The following is a 25,674-nucleotide window of genomic DNA, read 5'->3' on the forward strand; positions in this document are numbered from 1 at the left end:
CACTTTAAATAAAGCATTGAAACTTTGTAACGTGATAGGAGCTTACTTTAATTATTTTAAGAAATTGAAAATATTATAATAATTATGGGCTGACAAATATACAGATACCAACACGCAAATTGTGGTCAATGGTTGAAAATTACACTATCATTTCAAAATTTTATAAGAAAATTACAGCTGCAAATTTTAAAAGGGATAAATTAGCTTTTACTGTGAAAACTATAAACCTTGCTATTGGTGTTTTCTTGCATCGTATTTTCAATATGACCAAAGTACCCCTTACAATCTAAACAAAGTATCAAAATCCAAACAAAGCATCAGAACATCCGTTAAGGCATTTTATTAGAAAAACTTGGGTCAAAAAATATTTCACCACGAAAGCATTAAAGGGGTACTTTGCTTACATGTCAAACAAACCTCTGAAATGCAATGAATAGGCTCCTGCCTTGCAATCAAGTACAGATTTTGATTCTTCAGTTTCTTCACATAATCCGTAACACCAACAGTTTCAAATCCTCAGATCAACAATGAGCAACTCACGAATTTTGGGTCGCTTCAATAATGAAGGCGCATCCGAATCAATTTGGAAAATCAATTAAAGATTCCTATTACAGTTAACTTTAAATTTCTTGTGAAGCTATGTTTCTGAAGAATCACAAATGACTTTCTAAGCTTCAAGCCTAGACATGAGTGAGTTACTTGCTCAGTCACAGATATATACATACACATCAAATTTGCATATGAATACACATAAGAAAAGCAAGTATTTATTCATTATATTTACAACATCCCACTTTACTCTCTTTCTATGATGAAATGCTTGCACCTACTCTATGTCATTATATTCTTTTTGTCCACAACTTTAATATATATATACAATAATAAGAGAAAATTACAAATTTAGCCAAAAACACTAATTACTTTGCAAATTTAGCCAAAAAAAAAATCGAAATTACAAATTTAACCACTCAAATCGCAGATGGAAATAACCCATCTGCAATTTTGCCATTCCATCTGCGAAGGTACAAGCGCTTAAAGCATAGCTGTGCTTTAGGCACTTGTACCTTCGCAGATGGACTAGTCCATCTGCGATTTGGTTGTTGCATCTGCAATTTGGCTCTGGTTACACTATAAAACCGTTTTTTCCTTTCATTTTTCACTCTTCAATTTAGAAAAACTCTCTCTCTAGGCGATTTCCTCTGCGATTTTGTTCTGATTTCTTGAAGAAAATGGACGATTTCTTCAACAATCCCGAAAATATGATAAGATTCTAAATCTTTTTATGTTATAATTAACATTTATTTAGTATATGTTTTGATTAATTTATTATTTATTGTATTAGTTAGTGTAAAAAATATGAAATTATATTGCATGTGATTGGGTAATTTATTTGTATTTGATAGATTTAATATTATTTATTAGTAACCTTGAAGTTTTAATGTTATTTTGTTGGTGGTTGTATGATTGTACAAGTATAGACTGCGTAGAATGTGCATTGGCTTGTTGTACATTTAGTAAAATGGTTAGAATATGTTATTTTTTATAAGTTGAAAGTTGAATAAATTGTTACAATAATATTTACAATATGTTTTGTTAGTGATTCAAGTTGAGAAATTGATATAGCATGGTTAGAATAATGTTTACAATATGTTTACAATGATTGTTTGTATAGTTGTTGTATAAATTGAAAAATTGTACATACTTGTCGTACAATTTGTCGTATAACTGAAAAAATGGTTACAATAACTTGTCGTATAAGTTAAAAATTTGTATATACTTGTCGTTTAAGTTGAAAATTTGTTATAGTTAGGTTAGAAAATGTTATTTTATTTGATTTGAGAGTTAAAAATCGTTTGTATACCTGTCGTGTAACTTGAAAAATTGTATATATTTGTCGTTTAAGTTGAAATTTTTTTATAGTATGTTATTGTTTTTCAGCGTAGATATAGAAATTTTTGATTGAATGTTGGTTTTTGCATTGTTTATGTTTATAATTTGAAAGTTGGATTATTTATTGCATTTAATATTCGGATATTTTTAAAGGCAATAGTTGTTAACTTTTACAATATGTTTTTGTTTTTTGTAGCATGATTCTAATAATGTCAACGTTAAAGCTATTGTCAATTTAAAAAGATCATAATGTAACATTTGGGAGGTATTTGAGGTCTTAGATGGTGTCAGACGTGATATTTTTAAAGGAACGGTATTTGGTTACTTGTTGGACGTCCCTCATTTACAATGGGACGGATTGCTGTTTCACAAGATGTTTCTTCATCAGATAGGGCCGGATGCTGTTGTATCCTCAGATGGAATAAAACGGTTATATTTTAGAGTCTGGGATACGAAAATGGTATATGGCCCGGAAGAGTTTTGTTTGATAACCGGGTTTAATTTTGGGGAGTATCCTAAAATGATCGGCAAAAAAGTGTCAGAAAAAAAGTTACTAATAAAGAAAGATGTTTATTGTGTGAACGTCTATTTCCGAACCATACAAATAGTTTGGTGAAAATCGGTGACCTAAAAAGTTTTATTTTAAATCATCCGTTCTTAGAAGTTGGCGACGCTTATGCAGTTAGACTATGATATACATTTGTGTGAGAGATTTTTGGGAAAGGAAATAAACGATCGGGTGCCTCAAGATTGGTTTATTTTGGCTGAGGATTTGGATGTGTGGAACAGGTATTTTTTGTTTACTTTGAAAGTTTCATATTATTAACGTTAATGTTTATTATAATTAATATTTTTGTTTTGATAGGTTTGCTTGGGGTAGCTATTTATGGCATTTTACTTATGAGGACCTTGAGGATACATGGAACAAGATTAATAAATATTTTTCACTGTCGGAGCATCATCAAACCTTTAAATACTCCGTCTCAGGATTTACGGCGCCATTTAGGGTATACAAAAAATGTTATTATTTAAATACTTTTATTGTTATGTTAGTTATTTTCATTTTAATTTTTATTACTATAATTGTGAAAATTGTAGATATGGATATACGAGATGCTTCCGGCTGTTCGTGCCGGTGGATTTGCATCGAGAAAAAATGGAGAGATGCCTCGGATGAAACGATGGAGTGGCACAAAAAAATTGAAATGGGTTGATGTAAACAAGATATTTTCAATGACAAAGGTATATTAAAATTATTTTAAATTTAAAAAATTCAGTTCCATCCCCAGTACGGGACCATTTTAGGAGACAAGACGAATCTTCGTCTAGTATGTCGTCTAGTGGTCGCTCTCACGGTAGAGGTGGACGTAGTGGGAAGCCCAAGTTAGAGGAGGTCTTGAAACGGTTATATGCACTGGAGCAACATGTGTTTATGAACCGAGAGCCTACTGAGGTGTTTGTTGAAGAAGTTGATGGTGAAGATATATGAAATCACATCAATTTTGAGGATCCTTCAGTATTCCAAACAAATATTGGTCAACCGGTTAGTTACAAGCTACATTTTTTATATAATTTGTTAACATATTTTAAAATTTTTGTTAATATTTTATAGCTGAAAATGTAGGTTGTAGAAGATGAAGGGATGAATAAAAATAAAACAAATGAAAATGTTTTTGGTGATAATGAAGAGAACAAGGTTATTATATATTACAGTTACGATTTTAATAATTAAAAATAATTTTAAGGTGTATTTCGTTAATAATTATAATGTCTTAATTTTAATGTAGGAGTTGGAGGAGATGAATGAGAATGCGGGTTGTAGTGTGAACAAATTTGACGATGATGTGTTTTATTCTGATGATGATAATGAAGACAAAAAGGTTGTTTTACTTACATTTATTTAATTTATTTTTAGTAGATTGAAACATTTTATAATTAGAGATTATTGCTTATTAATTTAGGTGTTGGAGGAAGAGGATGTAATAATTACGGGAAATGTAAATTATTATGATGATTATGTTTTCGATGGCAAAGAAGATACACCCGTTAGACCGAGGGCTCGAAATCCATCAAAATATATGTGCACTCCTTACACCGAGGTATTTGTTGAATTTAAGAGGTTATATCGTAGTAATAGAATTTTATTTTTATGTTAATTATCTGAAAGATAGAGATTTAAACATTTGAATATTATTTTAGTTGCACACGACACCGAAGCAAAAAAGAATACCAAAAAAGAAGGTTGATACCAAATGAACTAGCCCCGTTCCTCCTCCAGCATTTGCAGTTGTTCACGACTTCTCCGTGTTGCGCCTGCAACCTTATGTAGCAGGCGGTGAGGTTGTGATCCAGAATTATTTATTTCATTCATATAACGTGCAACACCGTTTGTATAATTTGGTGTTAGATAGAGATTTTTGGAGTGCCTTGTTTGGGCATACACACGACGGATGGTTGGACGAAGCAGTAAAATATCTTTTAATTTTATTATTTTATAAGTTAGTTGTTTTTTTAGTTAATAACAAAAGTATCATAATTTTGTGCAGCATATGACCATTTGGTATAGACTACTTAATGATAGACGTTTTAATAGCGACCGACATATAATAATGCCTCCAATTTTTTTTGCTTGCCATGTTCTGGAGGATGGGTACGATTGGAGGGTGTTTATGTCTGGTCTTGCTACATACCCCAACTACATGGTTGCTTGGTGGGATGTCGATACGGTAAACTGAATTTAAATTTTTAAATTTTTTTCGTTATTGTCGTTAAGTTTTTGTATTGTGATATGTAAACATAAATATTTTTTTTACCTTATTCAGGTCCTAATGTCGATTCATTCATTCCCTAATCACTGGTTATTTGGGGAACTACGATTGTCGTCAATGGAAGTCCATCTTTATGACAGTTTGGGTAGAGGGACATATGAAAAATTCAACTATGATGGAACCTTTACCAAATTTGAAGCTCGGGTGGCAGAGTATTTAGACAAGATTGACTATTGGGCCCGGAGGAACATCCCCAGGATTCCACTCAATATGCAATTCATTTTGGAAACAAATGTTCCCCAACAAAGTAGTCTGTTGGGAGATTGCGGTATTTTTGTTTGTATGTTTATGGAACAATTAATTTCAGGCTAACCAATACGTGAACTTATTGACCCAAGGAACACAACTTTAGAGTTTCGCCAACGGATGGCAAAAATTTATTGGGGGTCGAGTCTTGGTCCTATGTAGTTGGATTATATATTTGTATAAGTAATTGAATGTTGGATTTGATTATTAAGCGTTTAATGTTACAACTACAAATGAATACACCATTAGTCTATTTTTAGTTTTAATGTTACAAATAGAAAACTTTTAACATAACAACATTTACAACAACTTAATGAGCTACTAATAACTTCAATAGTTACAACATAACAACGCCACCACCATTTGTTTTAACGTTACAAGTACACTGCAAAATACATAACAACAAATACAACAATTTATTTTACGTAACAACTTAATGACCTACTAATAACTTCAATAGTTACAACAAAACAATATTAAAAAGCTTACAACTTGTAAACAATAATTGCCAAAAACAACACCCAACTACAAACCAAGGCTATCTTTAACTTCTTCTTTTCTGATTGAAAGTGATTATTAGATTTAGCTACTTTAGCTATTACCATAGATGATTGGTCATTCTCTTCATCAACCCAACTGATAAGCCCGCATTTTGGTCCCTGTAAATTTAAACATGGACAATAATAATTGTTGCCATATTAACATGAGGGTGTAAATATGAATGAATTTAAGAACATGATACCATATATGAGTAAGCGTAAAATAATCTTCCTGGGTTTTTAGCTATACCCGATATCCTAATGATACGTTCACCTCCGCAATTACAATATGCCATTTGCCTTATTTATTCTATCAAATATGACTTACTTTCACAGATAAATTTCATGGATTGACTTTACACCTATTTATAGAAGAAATTTTATTACAGACAAGTATGTTTGACTATGAAATGAACTGGTTTGACTATGAATTCAAAAAGTTGAATTATGAACTGCAGACAAGTACATTGTCTTGTCTTGTCGATCATCGATGTTTGACTATGAAATGAACTGGTTTGACTACGAATTGAAAAAGTTGAACTGTGAACTGCACAAAAGTACATTGTCTTGTCTTGTCTTGTCGATCAACGATGTTTGACTATGAAATGAACTAATTTGACTACGAATTGAAAAAGTTGAACTATGAACTGCAGACAAGTACATTGTCTTGTCTTGTCTTGTCTTGTCTTGTCGATCAACGATGTTTGACTATGAAATGAACTGGTTTAACTATGAATTTAAAAAGTTGAACTATGAAGTATGAACTGTAGAGAAACACCAACTTGTATATAATTATAATTGGATTCGTGTGCAGATTGTAAAACACCTTCATTGCCTGTGAAAATGAGTACTTACACCGAAAGAAACTTTTCTCAGCTACCATTTTTTCTTACATAATCTTCAAAGAACACATCCTAATACCTTCACAGCCATCAAGAAAACGGATAACAACCACTTTCAATTTTGTTTTGTGGCTTTAGGTTGCGTGGTATAACATATTTCTTTTATTGAGTTAATTAATATTTCTTCGTAATGCATCTCCTTCATTCTTTCTTTATCACTAATATATGTTTGTTTTTTATGTAGATTTGTACCTTCCTTAGGTGCATGATACCGTTAATATATGTGGGTTATTTACCCCTTCTTGGCAACTATCTGACAACAATGTACTTCGTAGTGGCTTTGGATGGAAACCATGAACCCCCTACTGTTAGCACTTGGTTTGGCAACATTAGAGTGTGAAGAATCATGAGGGTGGTTCATGATGAAGTTAAAAGAGTGTTTAGGTGAGGATACAGAGGTTGGTTTCATAAGCAACCTATGTGATAAAATAGACTTTGATGTTCAGAGAGTCTACCCAGATTCGTATCATGGATATTGTCCTAAAGATATATCTCGAAAAATACAAGATTCCGTCGGACATAATGTTACGGAAGTCGAAACGTTGTTTTGGAAGTCATGCAATGCATATAGTGTTCATGATTTTTACTTGTGTCTGGAAAGGTTGCAAAGTGCATGTAGGAAACCACCTTTCTGCACCTTGCTTAGGAGTCTAATTTCCTGGCTTGACAATATAGCAATTTCAAAATGGGCACGAGCCTTTTTCTCAAAAGTATGTTACAATGTTAAATCGATTGATGTCCCTGAAATGGTGAAAATTATATCCACATCCACACGTGAGTTTCCTATAACAACGATAATTGAGTTAATCAATACGTCGATACAATCAAAGTATGCTGAACGGACTAAAGTGGCAGGTAACTTTATACTTATATTTTGTTTTTTCTTTTATCATTATTTTAAAATTAACAAATATTGCAGGGAGGTTATCTGGTGGGGTGACCCTTTATGTTGAGAATAAGGTTCAAAAGCGTGTCAACAAGTCTTATAATTGGGTGGCCAGACGTTTGTATGGGGATACATTTGAAGTCGATGACAATTTTGCCACCAACCAAGTACAATTTGAACGTAGGGTATGTAGTTGTGGGAAATGACAAAAAAGCGGTATACCATGTGGCCACGCTATAGCATCTCGAAGAACCCGTACGTTTGAAGCCATTCACGAAATGGTTGATTATAAGTTCACTGCTGTCGTGTATCGAGTTGCATTTGGATATGAGTCGGTGAATTCTATACCATCACATGTGCACCGGGAAATACCAAATGAAAGTGTGGTCTTGTTACCTCCCAAAAAGAAGTAGTTATTCATGTACCCCGTTTGCATTTTATGTCCTATTATGTATTGGTTATTTTTGTACGACGTTGCATTTTATGTCCTGTTATGTACTAGTTATGTGTTAATGTTTTAATGAATTGATTATGGACGTGTTATCTTAATTCATTTTTAATTGCCATTGAGGAAACAACATACATTAAAAGTAAAGGAGATTTATTAACTACTCACAAAACACACGTACAAAAACAAGCAACGTAACTAACGAAAAACAAACAACTTAACCAACATGCATATTAAAAGTGAGGGACATTCTTTAAAAGATTCCATGCATCTCCGTGGGTAAACTCCCTACCATCAGATTTGAAACGGTATAGTTCCAATGCCACCTGTATGAGAATGTCTTCATCCATATTCGCATGTTCATTATCCAGCTCATTATAAATACGTTGAAAATGCTTGACCTTTATTTTCAAATCCAAAAACTTCGCTTTGACATCTCTTCTTCTTCGATATTGAGTACGACCCATTTGATGGTGAAACAAATGACAGAAACAAGACCAAAATGATCCAGCGTGAACTTCTGGCGGACCCGGTGGAAAATCATCCTCTACAGCTACAATCCAAGCTTGAACCAAAGCGACCTCCTCTTCGTTGCTCCATCTAACTGGTACAGGTGGGTCCATAGTTGCAAGGAGAAAAAGTAATGCAATACAATTAAAATGGATATGAACAACTATTTATAGCGACTCCTTATTTTCCCGGTGCAATGGTTTGTAAACTCAAGTAGCAGTGTATTGTGTTGTCATTCGATGCAATGGCTTGTCAACTCGAACAGTGATCTCTTATGTACTCAGTTAGTACACTGTGTTCTTCAGTTAAGTTGGACTATGAATTGTAGAAAAATTATAAGATTGAACTGCGATATTGTGTATAAACTACTATAAATTGAGTTGAAGTTCAAAAACAGTCTTACTAATCGATGTTACAGTTTTTCATATATTATTTATGAAAATATACTCTCTTTGGTTCACTAAAAATGAGTTCAATACCATGGAGCAATGAGGAGTTCTTGGTTCTTACACATGCATATATTCATGTGTACGAGACCAGCAAGTTGAACGATCCAATGTTTTGGACTCGTTTATTCAATATCTTCAACGCTGAAAACCGAATGACTACAGCAAACCATCGTGACGAACTGGACATCAAAGCAAGATGGTATGAAATGAAAACTGAAGTTCTACTATTCAACGATCTTTATACCAAAATTGACGACACCCGTTTAAATGCTACTGAGGAGGTCATCTTGGAAGGTGCTAAGGAGGAATACAAGTCATTAAGTGACGGGTTGGAATTCAAGTTTGAAGCCCCTTGGAATATTTTGAAATATGTCCCGTTTATTTAATATGCATTTCTATTTATTAGTTGTGTAGTAGGTTATTTTCATGTATTACGTCTGTATTAGATGCACCTCCTCTGTTTAATTATTTTCATGTATTACGTCTGTATTGGATGCACCATTGGATGCACCTCCTCTGTTTATTTTTAGTTAGTAAATGCTCGTTGCATTACTTTTAACGACACTTTAGAATACATTAGCAACGACAATTCCATGAACCATTAAACTTAAAACATTACAAATATTCCAACTCTACGCCTTAAACTTAAAACAATAAACTAACAAACATTACATGAAACATTAAACATTACTACAAACAAAACATTTAAATTAAAAACAGGTCCATGGCTTATTTTTAACGGAAAATAGAGCGGTCTAGATGAAATATTGATTATTTTTAACAACCTTCCAAACGTCTTCATATTCGAAGTCTCTGCCTTCACACTCCAAGATGTAAAAATCTTTAACAACTTCCAAGAACTCTTCCTCGTCTCGAACTTTGGTACTTTTTGCATAATTACACGCTCAATTGAACCATGTGACTTCTTCCTTCACATCCATCCATTTACTAACAACATCTGATTGTTTTCGTTGTTGTCCTTCTCCCATCTCATGGTTGAACAAAGCTGTTATGCGGGTCCATTCATCACCTACTAGGCAATGCAGGGGAGCAAGTAATGGTACACCCTCCTTAACACTTAGCCAACATCGTGTTAGAACCAACACCTCGTTTTTCGTCCATAGTCGTTCACAATTGGAACCGGGTACTTCATTAGAAGAAGTTGCTGCATTCGACGACATCTGTAAATATGGGAGTTGGTTTCGTTTAGATGATATGGGTGTTTGGGTTGTAGAGCTTAAACATCTATTTATATTAAAAAATACAGGACTATGAATTACAACTTTGACTACGAAATGGTTGCATTTCGACTATGATTTGCAGGTTATTACAGTGACTTATCATGTCAAACAATGATTTATGTCTTGTCACTTCAAAGTTAGACTACGATTTGCATGTTACTACAGTGACTTGTCATTAATGTGTAGTCATTTCAAAGTTTGACTATGAATTACTACTCTGACTACAAAATGGTTGCATTTGGACTATGATTTGCAGATGGACTAGTATGTATAAATACCACTTATAGCAACAGTTTATTATAATCTCAATTTAATTATGAGTTCCTCATAAAATTTCGAAATTTGGTCATGCAACGAAGTAGATTGTTACTACTGTGATTCAGTCGACCCTTTTTTTACACCCTGTTCAGCAGGCCCATATATGGCAAATGAAAATTTTGAAGAATTGAAAAAGGCTGAAGAACAACAACAAGAAGACAAAGAGTCATCCCGAATTCTCACTCAACGTCGTATTGAAATTGCATCGGAATGCAAACAAGCTCAAGAATGGATAGAACTCAATAAAAACAAAATCAATGAGCATGAAGAATGGATAAAAAAGACTAAGAAGACCATCAAAACGACTGAAAAGTGGCTTGCTGAGAAGGACAAGCAGATGATACACCTTAGGGTTCAAAAGGATCGTTTGGAAGATAAAATGAGAATTAGGGATGACTATATAACAATCGAGAAAGAGAAGTACTCATTGTAGTTCCCTAAGTTTAATAATTAGTTATAAAAATGTTGTAACAATATCATGAGTTCAGTTTGCTGTTTTTTTTAAATAACATCTTTTTTCCGTTAAGCTTTATATGTTGTTATAATCCACAAAGTAAATATTATAACATAGTTAAGCTTCAATTGTTGTTATAATCAGCAAACTAAATATTATAATATAAAAGCTTCATTAATTGTTATAATTTGCAAACTAAACTAAAATACGAAAGCATAACAATGTCTTCTAAGATTTAATAAAAAAATTACAATACATAATAAGTTAACAACTCTTCATTTCAAGGTTGTTTTATATCGAAATCAGCGTCATAGGTTTGTGAGCAACTCGCTGAACCACCAATATTAAATGCCATTTCTCTAGTAGAAGTTTTCGTGCGACGTGCTCCACTACCGGACGCCCTTCTAGTACAATTGTTTCTCGTGTGTCCTACTTGACCACATGTAGAACACTATTTTCTAATTGGACCCTCGCCTTGGGAAGAAATGCGGTCTGTGTTTCTTGGCCTACCTGGCTGACGTTTATCCATTATAGGTGGCTTAACAATCATCAAATCATGGGGGATCTCCCATTCGGATGGCTTTGGCAAAGGGTTTATTGACTCCTCATATGTTTTCCTCAGTGTTTCGGTAAAATAAGCATTTAATACAAACCTCGAGCAATCTTGGTAATTGTTGACTGTTAAACATCTTATGACATGACTACAAGGTATCTCATCAAGTTGCCAATGCCTACATGTACATTTCATTTGTTGGAAATCAACAATCACGTTTTGTGTCCCCTTTTTGACCTCGCATTTCATATTTGAGATCATGCGAACATCCCACTTACTATAAGTTTTTTTGTTTTCTTTTACAATATCATCGGCCCAAGGCGTGAGTGTTGTTGCTTCCGCTTAAAAAATAGACAAAATGAAGAAGTTAAGATCAATAATATTTAATAAAACATTAATATTAAAAATTAACTTAATACTTGTAAAGTTACGTCTTTGAAACCACCACTGTTGCACGAAAAAAATCGATCAACATAAGTATCGGCACCTTACGTGCGTGTCTAGATAATGCATTTATAGACTCCGCACTGTTGGACGACATAAGATTGTATCGGTTCCCTCTAAAATGTGCCCTAAACCAAGTTTCTGGATTTATACTTTTTAAGTACTCCCATACTGGTTGTTTTGTCTTTTTCATAACTTCCATGGCAGCGTCAAAAGCATCAACTATATACGCTCTACAAGCCTCCCAAAAAATTCCTCTAACTGTGTTACTCTTCCCGAATCTAGATACTATGTTGAAATACAAATGGACACCACATATTCCGTGATGAGCGTGAGGAAAAATGTTGGCAACGGATGTCGCTATAGATGGAGACCTATCATATATAATTGCAAGCTCCTCCATATTCCCTATGCAATCACGTAGTTTTTGAAAAAACCATGTCCAAGAATCTGTACACTCATTTTTGCATATACCATATGCAACCGATAATATTTGGTTTTGTCCGTCCTTAGTAATTGCAAGTAACATGGTACCTTTGAACTCGCCCTTTAGGTGGGCTCCATCTACTACAAGGTTCGGTTTACAAAAATTGACAAAAGCGCATACCTACAATACATTGTATATGTATTCAAATACACCAAAACAAAAATTAAATAAATAATAGAATATTAAAATACTAACCGAAAAACCAAGTGCGATGTACAAAAACTCAAAGTGATCATCACCATCTGTTTTAATATGTGTCACCGTACCCGGATTATGTTTGACCAAATTGTGGAAATAAGCCGGAAGTTTGGTAAAAGAATCCTCTTTCGTACCCCTTAACAACAATGCATATTGCTTCGCACGCCAAGCCTGATGGTATGAGATATTGATATTCAATTGAGCATTCATATCATTAATAATATATTTCCCCCGATAAACTCTACTATAATCTTCAACCAAAACATCAACAAGATATTCACCCAAAACATATTTGTTTTCTTGTCGATGATTAGGTTGCAAAATTATTGAAGAACATGTGTGTACATCAACAAATTTATTCACTTGGAAAAGTCCATCATAATTTTTAATTGTTTTTGCTCTTAGTAACCAAGAACAATTTTTCGAAACACACACAACCTCATACCTTGATTTGGTGGATCTACTTGTCCTCGTCTGAAAACCTTCTCGAAGACATTTTTTACCAATAGCCCGCTTTAAAAGTTCTTTGTTCTTAAATATACTCTCACATTCAATCTTTTGAAGATTGATGTCTACCATATGTGTTGGGATATCTTCATTACTATCAACTGGACATTCTGGTAGAGGGGCATACCGTAAAAAAGGTTATCGGGAAACTTATCTTTAACTACATCACCCAACTTATCTCCTTCTGAATTGCTTTCTAAGTCGGTTACATCTAAAGCTTCATCAGCAACATCAACATAATCCCCGTAAACATGCTTTTTTTTCATCTTTTTCACGCATAATTTTTTTCTTTTTACTTTTATCTACTACACACCTATTCATAACTTTAACTTCTTGTTCGGGAACATCAACACAACGACCACCCACGTCATTAAGATATGTACCAACATCATCATCACCAACATACTTGTAATTCTCAGGATCCACATAGTGAATAGGTGAATAAGTAACATTAACATTTTCAGCAACACTGTGAAATTGAGGTACACTAGGAGTATTGAAAGTACCTATCGGATCGTTGCTCCCTTTATAGTTGTATAAATTACCAACCGTCTGATTTCCACTCTAACCACCCTCATTAACCTAATCTCCTTCATCAACCACCACAAACACTTTCACATCCCTTCCTCCACTACATTTGATTACATTTATCAACATTCTAATATCCATGTCTTCAACCATGGCTATATAGTGATTCAATTTAGGATGATGGAAACGAAGGCTAATTCTATATTTGTCTAACAAACCAATTTTGCTTCTCACCAAAGATAAAAAATCACTATAACTAATATACTCAGAAAATATCAAAACGAATTTAGAAATACCTCCCTGTAGACATACGTATTCCAGATTTGTTTCACTAACTTGCCATCTCCCACCAGTTATAAGACAAACCAAGTATTCAATCATTTTTTTAGAGAGATTTTTAAGAAATTTCCTAAAGAAATAACAAGTAAACTGATAATTTTCTACAAATGTTTATACATAACAAGGTTATTTCGTAGTCAAACCCATTCATTTCGTAGTCAAAATAAAAAAAAAGTAAAAATAAAATAAAATAAAATACATAAAATCCCAGATCAAAGAAAGAGGAAATCGCAGATGGACACTGTCCATCTGCGATTTTAGGCTGATTTCTTGTGTGTGTGTGTGTGTATATATATATATATATATATATATATATATATATATATACCCCATCTACGATTTCCTCTTTCTTTGATCTGCGATTATATATATATATATATATATATATATATATATATATATATACCCCATCTGCGAATGTACAAGTGGCTAAAGAATGTCTGTGCTTTAGCCACTTGTACATTCGCAGATGGGATGTGAAAATCGCAGATGGACCATTCCCATCTGCGATTTTGGTGGCCAAATTTTCAACTTGAATTTTTTTTTGTCTATTTTCCACAAAGTAATTAGCGAATTAGGCTAAATTTGTAATTTTCTCTAATAAAACTGATTAGCAATAAAATGTAGGAATTCGTTACTAAATGTCAATTTTTTCACTGCTGTTGAATTTAGGTTGCAGTTGACGTTTGGGTGGCACGCGACCTACAACTTCACATAGTTTTAAATTATGGTTACCTCTCATGGTTTTTCTCCCTATTCCACCATTACCCTTCCTCATCATTGCCGCAAATTCCTCATAATCAATTTGTCTATCCTGCAACTATCAATAATCATTTATGATTTAATATAATTATAACAACTAATATTAGAAATAATAATATGATAGGTTAGTAAACAGTTAAGTTATTATCATTTCATCAAGATGAACTTCACCTAAACCTGTCTTTTCACACGCTTGTTGCCGCTTCCCTTGGTGAAATCAAACCAAAACTATCATGGGTGTTTTTGATTAACAGCTTATTAGGAACCTAAATTAGACCAAGATAGGATCTTCACCACCAATTTGTCGAATTCCAACACAAACAATGTTTGATTCACTTGAAATTTTCTGATAATTTATCAAAAATAAATCAAATTGGTAAGGTGGGTAATAATTGACAGCCTTTGTTGGGTAATTGATCAAAAACTTATCACACTTAGGTTACATTATGATCCCTAAATTACAAAATATAGTATCAAATTATCTCACAAAGGGCCACTGGGTGATTTTCAAACGATAGTTCTTGGTTTTTTGGTTGCACAGAAACAATAGATCTATGAAAATGCAAGAAAAACAGTGCATTCCAGGAAAATTAAGAGACTTTGTAGAAAAATTGCCTAATACTATCGTCTTTTTACTACATTTTCACAGTGAGTCCAAAATCAATAATTCTTGCAAAAAAAAAGTACACTTTTTTACATGTACGATCATTAAACCAAAGAGGAAACTATTGTTCCTTTATCACAGAAATCCCACAAATGGGTTTGTTTAACTAATAGACAGTAGATCGAGATTATACAAACAATTCTTTGATTAGTTATTTCTAATTATTTCAAATTGGAATCTCGAAAGGGGCATTTGAAACAGACTTACAATATGGACTCATAGAAACAGACGAAAAAATCACCTGGGTAGAGTAGTAGACAGGTACCTTCACAGCTACATATCAATTACTCCTGACAATGTTTGTAACTCTAATATACATGATAAAATTATCCTGGCCTTAATCAATTCACAGTTGAAACATCTGATTTCGGGAGAAAAAAAAAAGAAAAAGAACATCAATAGCAGTTACTAATAGTTTGATATATTCAATTAGTTGTAGCAGCTTCAAGAACTTTGATCGAACACATGGAAGACATAAAAAAATCCCAGAAAAACCAACTTGACAGATTAAGAAGAAAGAAATCGACGAACACATCCAATAACTGAAGCATGAGAGAAAGCACATAGAAAATCGACGATTGTTGATGGTTGCAAGCGTGCAGATGGTGGCGGGTCTTTGCAGCCCTAAAACCTACCCTTCATCTTCGAACTCAGAAGAACATCACCGGGTGACGAAGATGTCGACCTCCTGAAGTGGAGCAGGAGGTGGAAAAAGCAACGATGGAAAGCGGCTGTTCGTTGCCATCGTCGGTCGCTGGGGGTGGATTTGTATTTGTAACATCCCAAAATTTGAAATAAATTTGAACTTTTTAAAACATAAATCACCAATTTAATATATTTTATTCAAAACAAATTAAATACCAAACCCCAAGATCAATTCTGTTTCCAAACATTATTAGTTATTATTCTAAAATTTATGAAAAGACAACAAATTCAATATTAATTCCAAAAACCCGCATCAAGCCAGTGTGTACAATCATGCCCGACCATCATGTGTACCTGAAATAGTATTTTTAAGGGAAAAGGGGTAAGCACAAAGCTTAGTGAATTCCACACATACACAATATCATATCATATAATCCTTACCCCTATACACGAATACAATCGGCATCAAACACATAACCATGCATGCATGTCAAAGAACGAATCAGTAACAGACATATTCCTACTGGGATACATTATGTAACGCCCGCAGATCCGGGCTACTTAATTTAGAGACAATAAGCATCAAAAATGAGTTTTTGATGGAAGATTATTTAGAAGGATTAATCTTAACCAAGTTGTAGTATATGTTACAAGGGTTCAGTACATATAAAGAATTCCGAAATCCGAGTTATAACGAAGAAGTTATGGACATTTAACAGTATAATCTCCTCTTACTGTTAAATTTAAGATCGGTCGAGAATTAGCCGAAGGAGTGTCACGCCCGTAGATCTGGGCTAGTCAATTTAGAGATAATACATTTAGAATAAATAATCTTAACCTAGTTGTAGAATACGTCTCAAGGGTTCCGTACATATAAAGAACGCCGAAATCCGAGTTATAACGAAGAAGTTATGGCCCGTCGAAGTTTTACGGCAAAACCGGCACGACACCGGGAGACGTAAATAGTGAATTTTTGATAAAGGACTTTTTCGCCTTAGTGAACTAAACAAAATTTTCAGTATACATTAAACCGAGAACATACAAAAAAAGAACGCCCAAATCTGACTTCGTATGAGGAAGTTATGAATTTTCTAACATTTGGCATAGCAGTGCACGGCCCGAAACTCGAATTTTAGTTTGAGCGGTTTTTGGCCTACGCGACCTAAATGAGAATTGAAGATCTCATTAATAGGAACTCAACGGTAAAAAGATAGACGAAAACATAGTCCGTATGTAGAAGTTATGAATTTTACGCGGACATTTAACAGTATAATCTCCTCGTACTGTTAAATTTAAGATCGGTCAAGAATTAGCCGACGGAGTCAAAATAAAAGTTGTAGATCTGATTTTTACCTACGCGTGGATATAAAGAACGTCAAAAACGGAGGTCGTATGTGAAAGTTACGGATTTTAGAAGTCGGAAGTGTGCTGTGCAAAAATGGGTGATGTGGCACAATCTTGGCCATTGCTTTCTCCCCAAGTCTTGCCACTAGATGGTGACATGTGGCACCAAGTTCAGCCATTTTCACCCTATAAATAGAACCTCTCCCACCCTCATTTTCTTCACACCTTTCCCATTCTTTCTTCTTTTTACTCTCTCTCTAGAACCTCTTTCTAGCCCCGAAACCCCCCGAAAAGCCTAGGGAACCTCCCTAGCACGAGGCGGAAGCCCCGGAGTGCTCGACGGCTCCGAGAAGAAGAGATTTTCCGCACGGGAATGCTGCTCCAAGCAAAGCCCGTTTTTCTATAAAACCTGAAGTAAGTGAGCAACGCTTACGCTATTTTTAATATAGATTTTATTTAATTATAGTAACGTTATTAAGAACTTATAATAAGTAATTGGGCTATTATTATGGGTTATATAAGTATTGTTTAACGCTTATATAATAGTAATAATAGCTAGACTATTAATTAGTCTCGGCGAATAATAGACTAAACTCTAGTGGTAATAATACTAGGTTTTGTCGAAGGAAATTATTTTTAAGAAGCGAAGCGCTGTCTGAGTTCGGAATCACCACCTTTTCAAGTGAGTGCATGGTCCCTTTCATCTTACACATAGATATGAAGTATTTTATATAAACTACGTGTTATGTGTGCATATTATATGTATACTTGCTATCTATGCTGGATGAACGATTTTATACAAGTTTTATATTATTTAAACTGTATATGTATTTATATCTACATAATATGTTGGGTAAAACATGGGTAGATAAAATATGAGTTGGATGATGAGTTGAGAGGTGATATAGACCATGAGGTAAGGGTGAGAGCTGGACGATGTGAGAATCCTTGTCCCTAAATGTTGGCCCCGTCATCTAGCAGAGTATGGATGACAACCACAGACTATTCTAGAATGTCCAGTGGAACACTAGCAGGCTCACAACCTGTAGGTGTTGTGAACGATGTGTTCACCGGTGTACTCTAAAAACCCATTGACATGTATTGCGAGTGGATTCTCGAAAACGATACTGTCAATAAACGAGATAACCCTAGCAGCTGTGCTCGAAGGACAATACTGGCAGCTGCGCCTCATAGAGAATGTCACAATTCTGGCAGCTGCGCCTAAGTGATAGAACTAGCAGCTGTGCTTGACAGCTGTGTCATTGATAACGATGGACTTCGTACCTATTCCTTAGGATAATCCTTAGGAATGAATGAATGAGAAATAGCTAATTCTTAGGGTAGATCCTCAAGAGTAAAGAAGATAATGGGGATGGGTAATTGGGTTAACTGTTTGATGATTAAACATAATAATTATATTATTGTGGGTTGAAAACCCTATGTACTCACCAGGTTTCCCAACCCAACCCACTCAGTTTATTTATATCACAGGTGTTGATATGAAGTCACATTACACTGAGAGATTAAGGATCACTAGTGATAATGAATCTAAGTTCTGTTTATGCTTATGTTTCTGTATTGACGATGACATCCCAAATGTTTTAAAATGAATAAAAATACTTTTCTTCGGAAATGCTTTGATAACGTATTTATCATGTTTTACTGGGAACAAATTCCGCAACATTTTTATTAAAAGAGGAACTCTGATTTTTATAAAGCATAAACAAAATCGGTCTTTTCTGGCCGTGAAAATGGGGATGTCACAGTTGGTATCAGAGCATTAGTTTAAGCGAACTAGGAATATGGATTTATTTCTAGACTTAAACTTAGAATGCTAAAAAAATGATTGTGAGGAGTGTGTCTTAGGTAATACACGTGAATAGACACAAGCAGTAGCTTTTTTAGGGAAAATGCCTAACATGCTTTTATGTGCTAAATGATTTATGATGCTAAATGTATGATCGGATCTATGGTCTGTTGCCGACCGGATCTGGAAAGTTTACGTGTTCAGACTTCTAAACGATTAATTACGGTATTAGAATTGGCATGTAACTTTTCGGAGTTATAGGGAGATTTACACGTCGATCGTAAATAAAATCTTTCCTATCTTAATTCTTGTCATTACACACCGAACGTCTGAATTGGTGTATAGATCGAAATGGCAAGAACCCGAAGTGGAGTCGGGAACGCAAATGGAAATAGGAATCAACAGCCCCTAGTGATTGAACAAATACTGTTGTAGTAGAAGCTGCACCTGAACCAATCACCATGGCTGGAGTACAAGCCATGATTCGGGCTATGTTAGCTGAACAAAGGGAAGAAATGAGGAGGATGTTGCATGAAAATAGGGACGAACCTACCATGCCCATTGAGCAACCTGAGCTAATTCCCGATCAATCGGAGGAAGGGAACTATAGCCGCCCTGTAAGTCAAGTTGGGACTCAAGGAGAACGAAGGAATGGCCCGGAGAGGGGAAACAACAAGGATGGACGAATGTATAAGAACTTATTGGGTGCCAAGCCACCAAGCCTTTCCAGAAGCCCGAAGCCGGTTGAGATTATGGACTGGGTCTCCGAGATGGAGATGGTATTTGAGAGCTGTGACTACAGCGATAAGCAAAAGACAGTTTTTGCAGTCAGACAACTAAAGACCGGAGTGTTAAGTTGGTGGAAGTTGCTGGCAGATACAATGCCACGAGGAAAAGCCATACGAATGTCTTGGGAAGCATTCACAGAGCAGTTAAAAATGCAGTACTGCTCAGAGATAGATCTGATAGACCTAAACAACGAGTTTCAGAACCTGAAGAGAGGGAAGATGAGTGTTGATGAGTATGCCACCACATTCACTGAGAAGATGAAGCTATTTCCCTACTTGGTGCCTACTGAACTCTCCAAGATAGATAGGTTCGCTAACGGACTGCCTGCAGACTTTGGCCCAACAGTCAAAATGGCAGCTACTTTGAAAACAGCCGTTAGAGCAGCTAAGAATATAAAGACCCAGATAAGAGAAAGTGGTCTAGAAAAAGATAAGGCAGGAGAAAAGAGGAAGTTTGAAGGATCTTCAAGGCCCAACAAGGAGAGTAAATCCTCAAAGTTTGGAGGAGGAGGAAGAGGCGAAGCAGGATGGTGTGATAAGTGCGAGAAGAAACACTTAGGAAAATGTGGCGAAGAGGTGACTTGTTTCAAGTGTGGAAAACATGGGCATTACGCCAATAAATGTACATTCAACAAAAGGGTATGTTATGAATGTAATGAGGAAGGTCACTTCAAGCAAGACTGCCCAAAGAGAGAAGGGGCTACAAGGCCAAATGTGCTGCCAAAACCAAAAGCAAGAGCATTCCACATGATCCTCGACGAACCAGAGAACAACGCGAGGAATCAAGGATGAGGAATTCATACCCGAAGATCGAGTTATGAAGTAGCCAAAGGGATATAATCACATGATGTAGCCTATTAGAGGCATAGTCTAGGGTGAACTTGAACACCTATGTAATAGTTTCAAGAAATAATAAAACCTTAGTTTTGTTATCTGGTGTGTTAAACTGTTATATGATTTTCTTGTATGGTGACTTGGAAAATATCGAGACAATACTTGGGACGAGTATGAGTAGGTGTGAATGGTAGTAGAGGCCTATACTACCGGAAGCACATGACTCACGCTTGGATCAGGGAAAGTCACAAGGTTACCAAGAAGCTAGTAATCGATACCGATTTATTCAAATATGTCGTTACCATCGTTTCGTTAATGACTAAGAGGATGATTGTTATTCCGACCCTAGTGGTCATATCGAATTGAGTCCGACTATGATAAGTATGTTATGTGGTTCAAAGAACCAAGTTTGATGTAGCATCTGACTTAAGCCGGAAGATTGAAATAGAAGATAATCAAAGCGATCGGTAGAGGTATCACGATAGTTGCTTGTAGCTAGAAATGCTAACTTTTAAGATGTGATTAGAACATGAAGAAATGTATAGTCTGTTCGGGAAGACTCTAAGAGACCTGAGTTTAAGCATGGGAACATACGATGATAAGTCATTAGAATATGACACATCGGTCCATTTTAGTAATAAAATAACTTATCTTAAGTTTGTTAAGAAAAAGAAGCAGTCTCTAGTAAGGATCGAGATTGTGACTTGAAGGTCATAATTTGGAGTCTAACGTGAGATAGGGGGCAAGTGCAAGATCGAGCACCGTCTGCAATCAGGAAGTCTTAGAGTTAGATACTTGTTCGAAGAAACATCAAAGTTACGGTTACTACTTAGGATGAAGAGATAACGTATGGAGTCATCATGTGAGCCCTGTTTCGTTGATGATTCCGGGACGTAATCATCCTAAGGGGGAGATAATTATCACGCCCGTAGATCCGGGCTAGTCAATTTAGAGATAATAAATTTAGAATAAATAATCTTAACCTAGTTGTAGAATATGTCTCAAGGGTTCCGTACATATAAAGAACGCCGAAATCCGAGTTATAACGAAGAAGTTATGGCCCGTCGAAGTTTTACGGCAGAACCGGCACGGCACCGGGAGACGTAAATAGTGAATTTTTGATAAAGGACTTTTTAGCCGTAGTGATCTAAACAAAAGTTGTAGTATACGTTAAACCGAGAACATACAAAAAAGAACGCCCAAATCTGACTTCGTATGAGGAAGTTATTAATTTCTAAGATTTGGCATAACAGTGCACGGCCCGAAACTCGAATTTTAGTTCGAGGGGTTTTTGGCCTACACAACCTAAATGAGAATTGAAGATCTCATTAATAGGAACTCAACGGTAAAAAGACATACGAAAACAGAGTCCGTATGTAGAAGTTATGAATTTTACGCGGACATTTAACAGTATAATCTCCTCGTACTGTTAAATTTAAGATCGGTCAAGAATTAGACAACGGAGTCAAAATGAAAGTTGTAGATCTTATTTTTACCTACGCGTGGATATAAAGAACGTCAAAAGAGGAGGTCGTATGTGAAAGTTACGGATTTTAGAGTCGGAAGTGTGCTGTGCAAAAATGGGTGATATGACACAATCTTGGGCTCTTGGCCATTGCTTTCTCCCAAAGTCTTGCCACTAGATGGTGACATGTGGCACCAAGTTCAGCCATTTTCACCCTATAAATAGAACCTCTCCCACCCTCATTTTCTTCACACCTTTCCCATTCTTTCTTCTTTTTACTCTCTCTCTCTAGAACCTCTTTCTAGCCCCGAAACCCCCCGAAAAGCCTAGGGAACCTCCCTAGCACGAGGCGGAAGCCCCGAAGTGCTCGACGGCTCCGAGAAGAAGAGCTTTTCCGCACGGGAATGCTGCTCCAAGCAAAGCCCGGTTTTCTATAAAACCCGTTGTAAGTGAGCTACGCCTACGCTATTTTTAATATAGCTTTTATTTAATTATAGTAACGTTATTAAGAACTTATAATAAGTAATTGGGCTATTATTATGGGTTATATAAGTATTTTTTAACGCTTATATAATAGTAATAATAACTAGACTATTAATTAGTCTCGGCGAATAATAGACTAAACTCTAGTGGTAATAATACTAGGTTTCGTCGAAGGAAATTATTTTTAAGAAGCGAAGCGCTGTCTGAGTTCGGAATCACCACTTTTTCAAGTGAGTGCATGGTCACTTTCATCTTACACATAGATATGAAGTATTTTATATAAACTACGTGTTATGTGTGCATATTATCTGTATAATTGCTATCTATGCTGGATGAACGATTTTATACAAGTTTTATATTATTTAAACTGTATATGTATTTATATGTACATAATATGTTGGATAAAACATGGGTAGATAAAATATGAGTTGGATGATGAGTTGAGAGGTGATATAGACCATGAGGTAAGGGTGAGAGGTGGACGATGTGAGAAGCCTTGTCCCTAAATGTTGGCCCCGTCATCTAGCAGAGTATGGATGACAACCACAGACTATTCTAGAATGTCCAGTGGAACACTAGCAGGCTCGCAACCTGTAGGTGTTGTGAACGATGTGTTCACCGGTGTACTCTAAAAACCCATTGACATGTATTGCGAGTGGATTCTCGAAAACGATACTATCAATAAACGAGATAACCCTAGCAGCTGTGCTCGAAGGACAATACTGGCAGCTGCGCCTCATAGAGAATGTCACAATTCTGGCAGCTGCGCCTAAGTGATAGAACTAGCAGCTGTGCTTGACAGCTGTGTCATTGACAACGATGGACTTCATACCTATTCCTTAGGATAATCCTTAGGAATGAATGAATGAGAAATAGCTAATTCTTAGGGTAGATCCTTAAGAGTAAAGAAGATAATGGGGATGGGTAATTGGGTTAACTGTTTGATGATTAAACATAATAATTATATTATTGTGGGTTGAAAACCCTATGTACTCACCAGGTTTCCCAACCCGACCCACTCAGTTTATTTATATCACAGGTGTTGATATGAAGTCACATTACACTGAGAGATTAAGGATCACTAATGATAATGAATGTAAGTTATGTTTATGCTTATGTTTCTGTATTGACGATGACATCCCAAATGTTTTAAAATGAATAAAAATACTTTTCTTCGGAAATGCTTTGATAACGTATTTATCATGTTTTACTGGGAACAAATTCCGCAACAGTTTTATTAAAAGAGGAACTCTGATTTTTATAAAGCATAAACAAAATCGGTCTTTTCTGGCCGTGAAAATGGGGATGTCACAGTTGGTATCAGAGCATTAGTTTAAGCGAACTAGGAATATGGATTTATTTCTAGACTTAAACTTAGAATGCTAAAAAATGATTGTGAGGAGTGTGTCTTAGGTAATACACGTGAATAGACACAAGCAGTAGCTTTTTTAGGGAAAATGCCTAACATGCTTTTATGTGCTAAATGATTTATGATGCTAAATGTATGATCGGATCTATGGTCTGTTGCCGACCGGATCTGGATCTATGGTCTGTTGCCGACCGGATCTGATAGACCTAAACAACGAGTTTCAGAACCTGAAGAAAGGGAAGATGAGTGTTGATGAGTATGTCACCGCATTCACTGAGAAGATGAAGCTATTTCCCTACTTGGTGCCTAGTGAACTCTCCAAGATAGATAGGTTCGCTAACGAACTTGTGACAACCCGAAATTTCTATTCTGTGTAACATATCAATTCAATAGAAGTCAAAACAGTTACTGTTAAATTTTCAGACTTTTTGGAATAAGTTTGAGTATTTTAGGATTTACACTTTAGTAGATATCAGGAGAGAGGATGCCCTAGGGTTATAGTGCAACACTGTTATTCCTAAACTCCAAGAAATTGGAGTTTACTGCCTGAATCAAATATTTTCAGCCAAAAACCCTAAAATTTGGAGTATATATATGACACTTAGTCATTTTATATCATTTTTCCAAATTCTCAAGAACAATATCAAATCCTCTCAAGTATCATCCCAAGATTTCTTCCAAATCTTCATCTAGTAAGTGTTTCTAACCATTTTAAGTTAGTATATCACTTAATCTAGTGTTTTAACACACATCTATCCGATAGATCTTTCCAAAAGATCAAATCTTCAAGTTTCACCAAGAACACACACGAGTGTTCTTGGACTTTTGGCTCATTTCAAGCTTCTATATTGTAAGTACTTCTATCCTAGAGTATGTTTAAGCTTAGTACACATCTTTACATCAAGAAAACACAAGGAAACACCAAGATCAAAGGTCTTTACGGTCCAAGAACACCTTGGACCGTAAACCCTTCTTAAGGGGGCCAAAGTGACCCTAGTCCCTTCCTTAGCCTTGGAAACTAGTCTAGACTTATACCTTAATGTGTTTAGGACTTGTAAACATCAAAATACCATCATCCATAGGGGTTTACGACTGTAAACCCAAAGGGAAATGGTCTTAGGGCCGTAAACTCCTTTTAGGAGTGAAATGGTGCCCTAACTTCTTCCATAGACTTATACTTCAAGTGGAAACACTTCTAAGGACTTAGAAACCTTCAAAACAACAAATGGTCAAAAGGGTGTGAGTTTACGGCCGTAAACTCATGGGTTTACGACCGTAAACTCATGTGGTTATGGTCAAGAAACCGTAAACTCATGAAAGGGGTTCCTTTGAACCCTAAACCCCATAACTTGGTCCTACAACACTTAGATGCAATCCTTGGGACTTATAACACTTATATAAAGTGTTTAACTTGTCTTAGGATTTCTTAACTTTATAAATTAGTTGTTTAAAGACTAACTGAATACATATATGTGTATTTATATGTTAAATAGGATCATTGTGTGTGTACAAGTCTTCACTTGACACCTAACAATCCTATCTCTTCAGTTCATCCAAACCACTCACTACAGGTGAGTTCATACCCCTTAATTAACCTTTTAAATGTTTTTAAATGCTTTTATGGGGGGGGATACAAGTTGAACAATTATAGTTATTATATCAATCACATGTGATTAATAACTACTAAACAAATGGTTTTCTTACTTTTCAAACTGTGTATAGACCTATACTGGATTGACTATCCTA

This window comes from Lactuca virosa, chromosome 5, assembly GCF_052849685.1.
Source record: "Lactuca virosa cultivar CGN04683 chromosome 5, Lactuca_virosa_CGN04683_v6, whole genome shotgun sequence".
Lineage (NCBI taxonomy): Eukaryota > Viridiplantae > Streptophyta > Magnoliopsida > Asterales > Asteraceae > Lactuca > Lactuca virosa.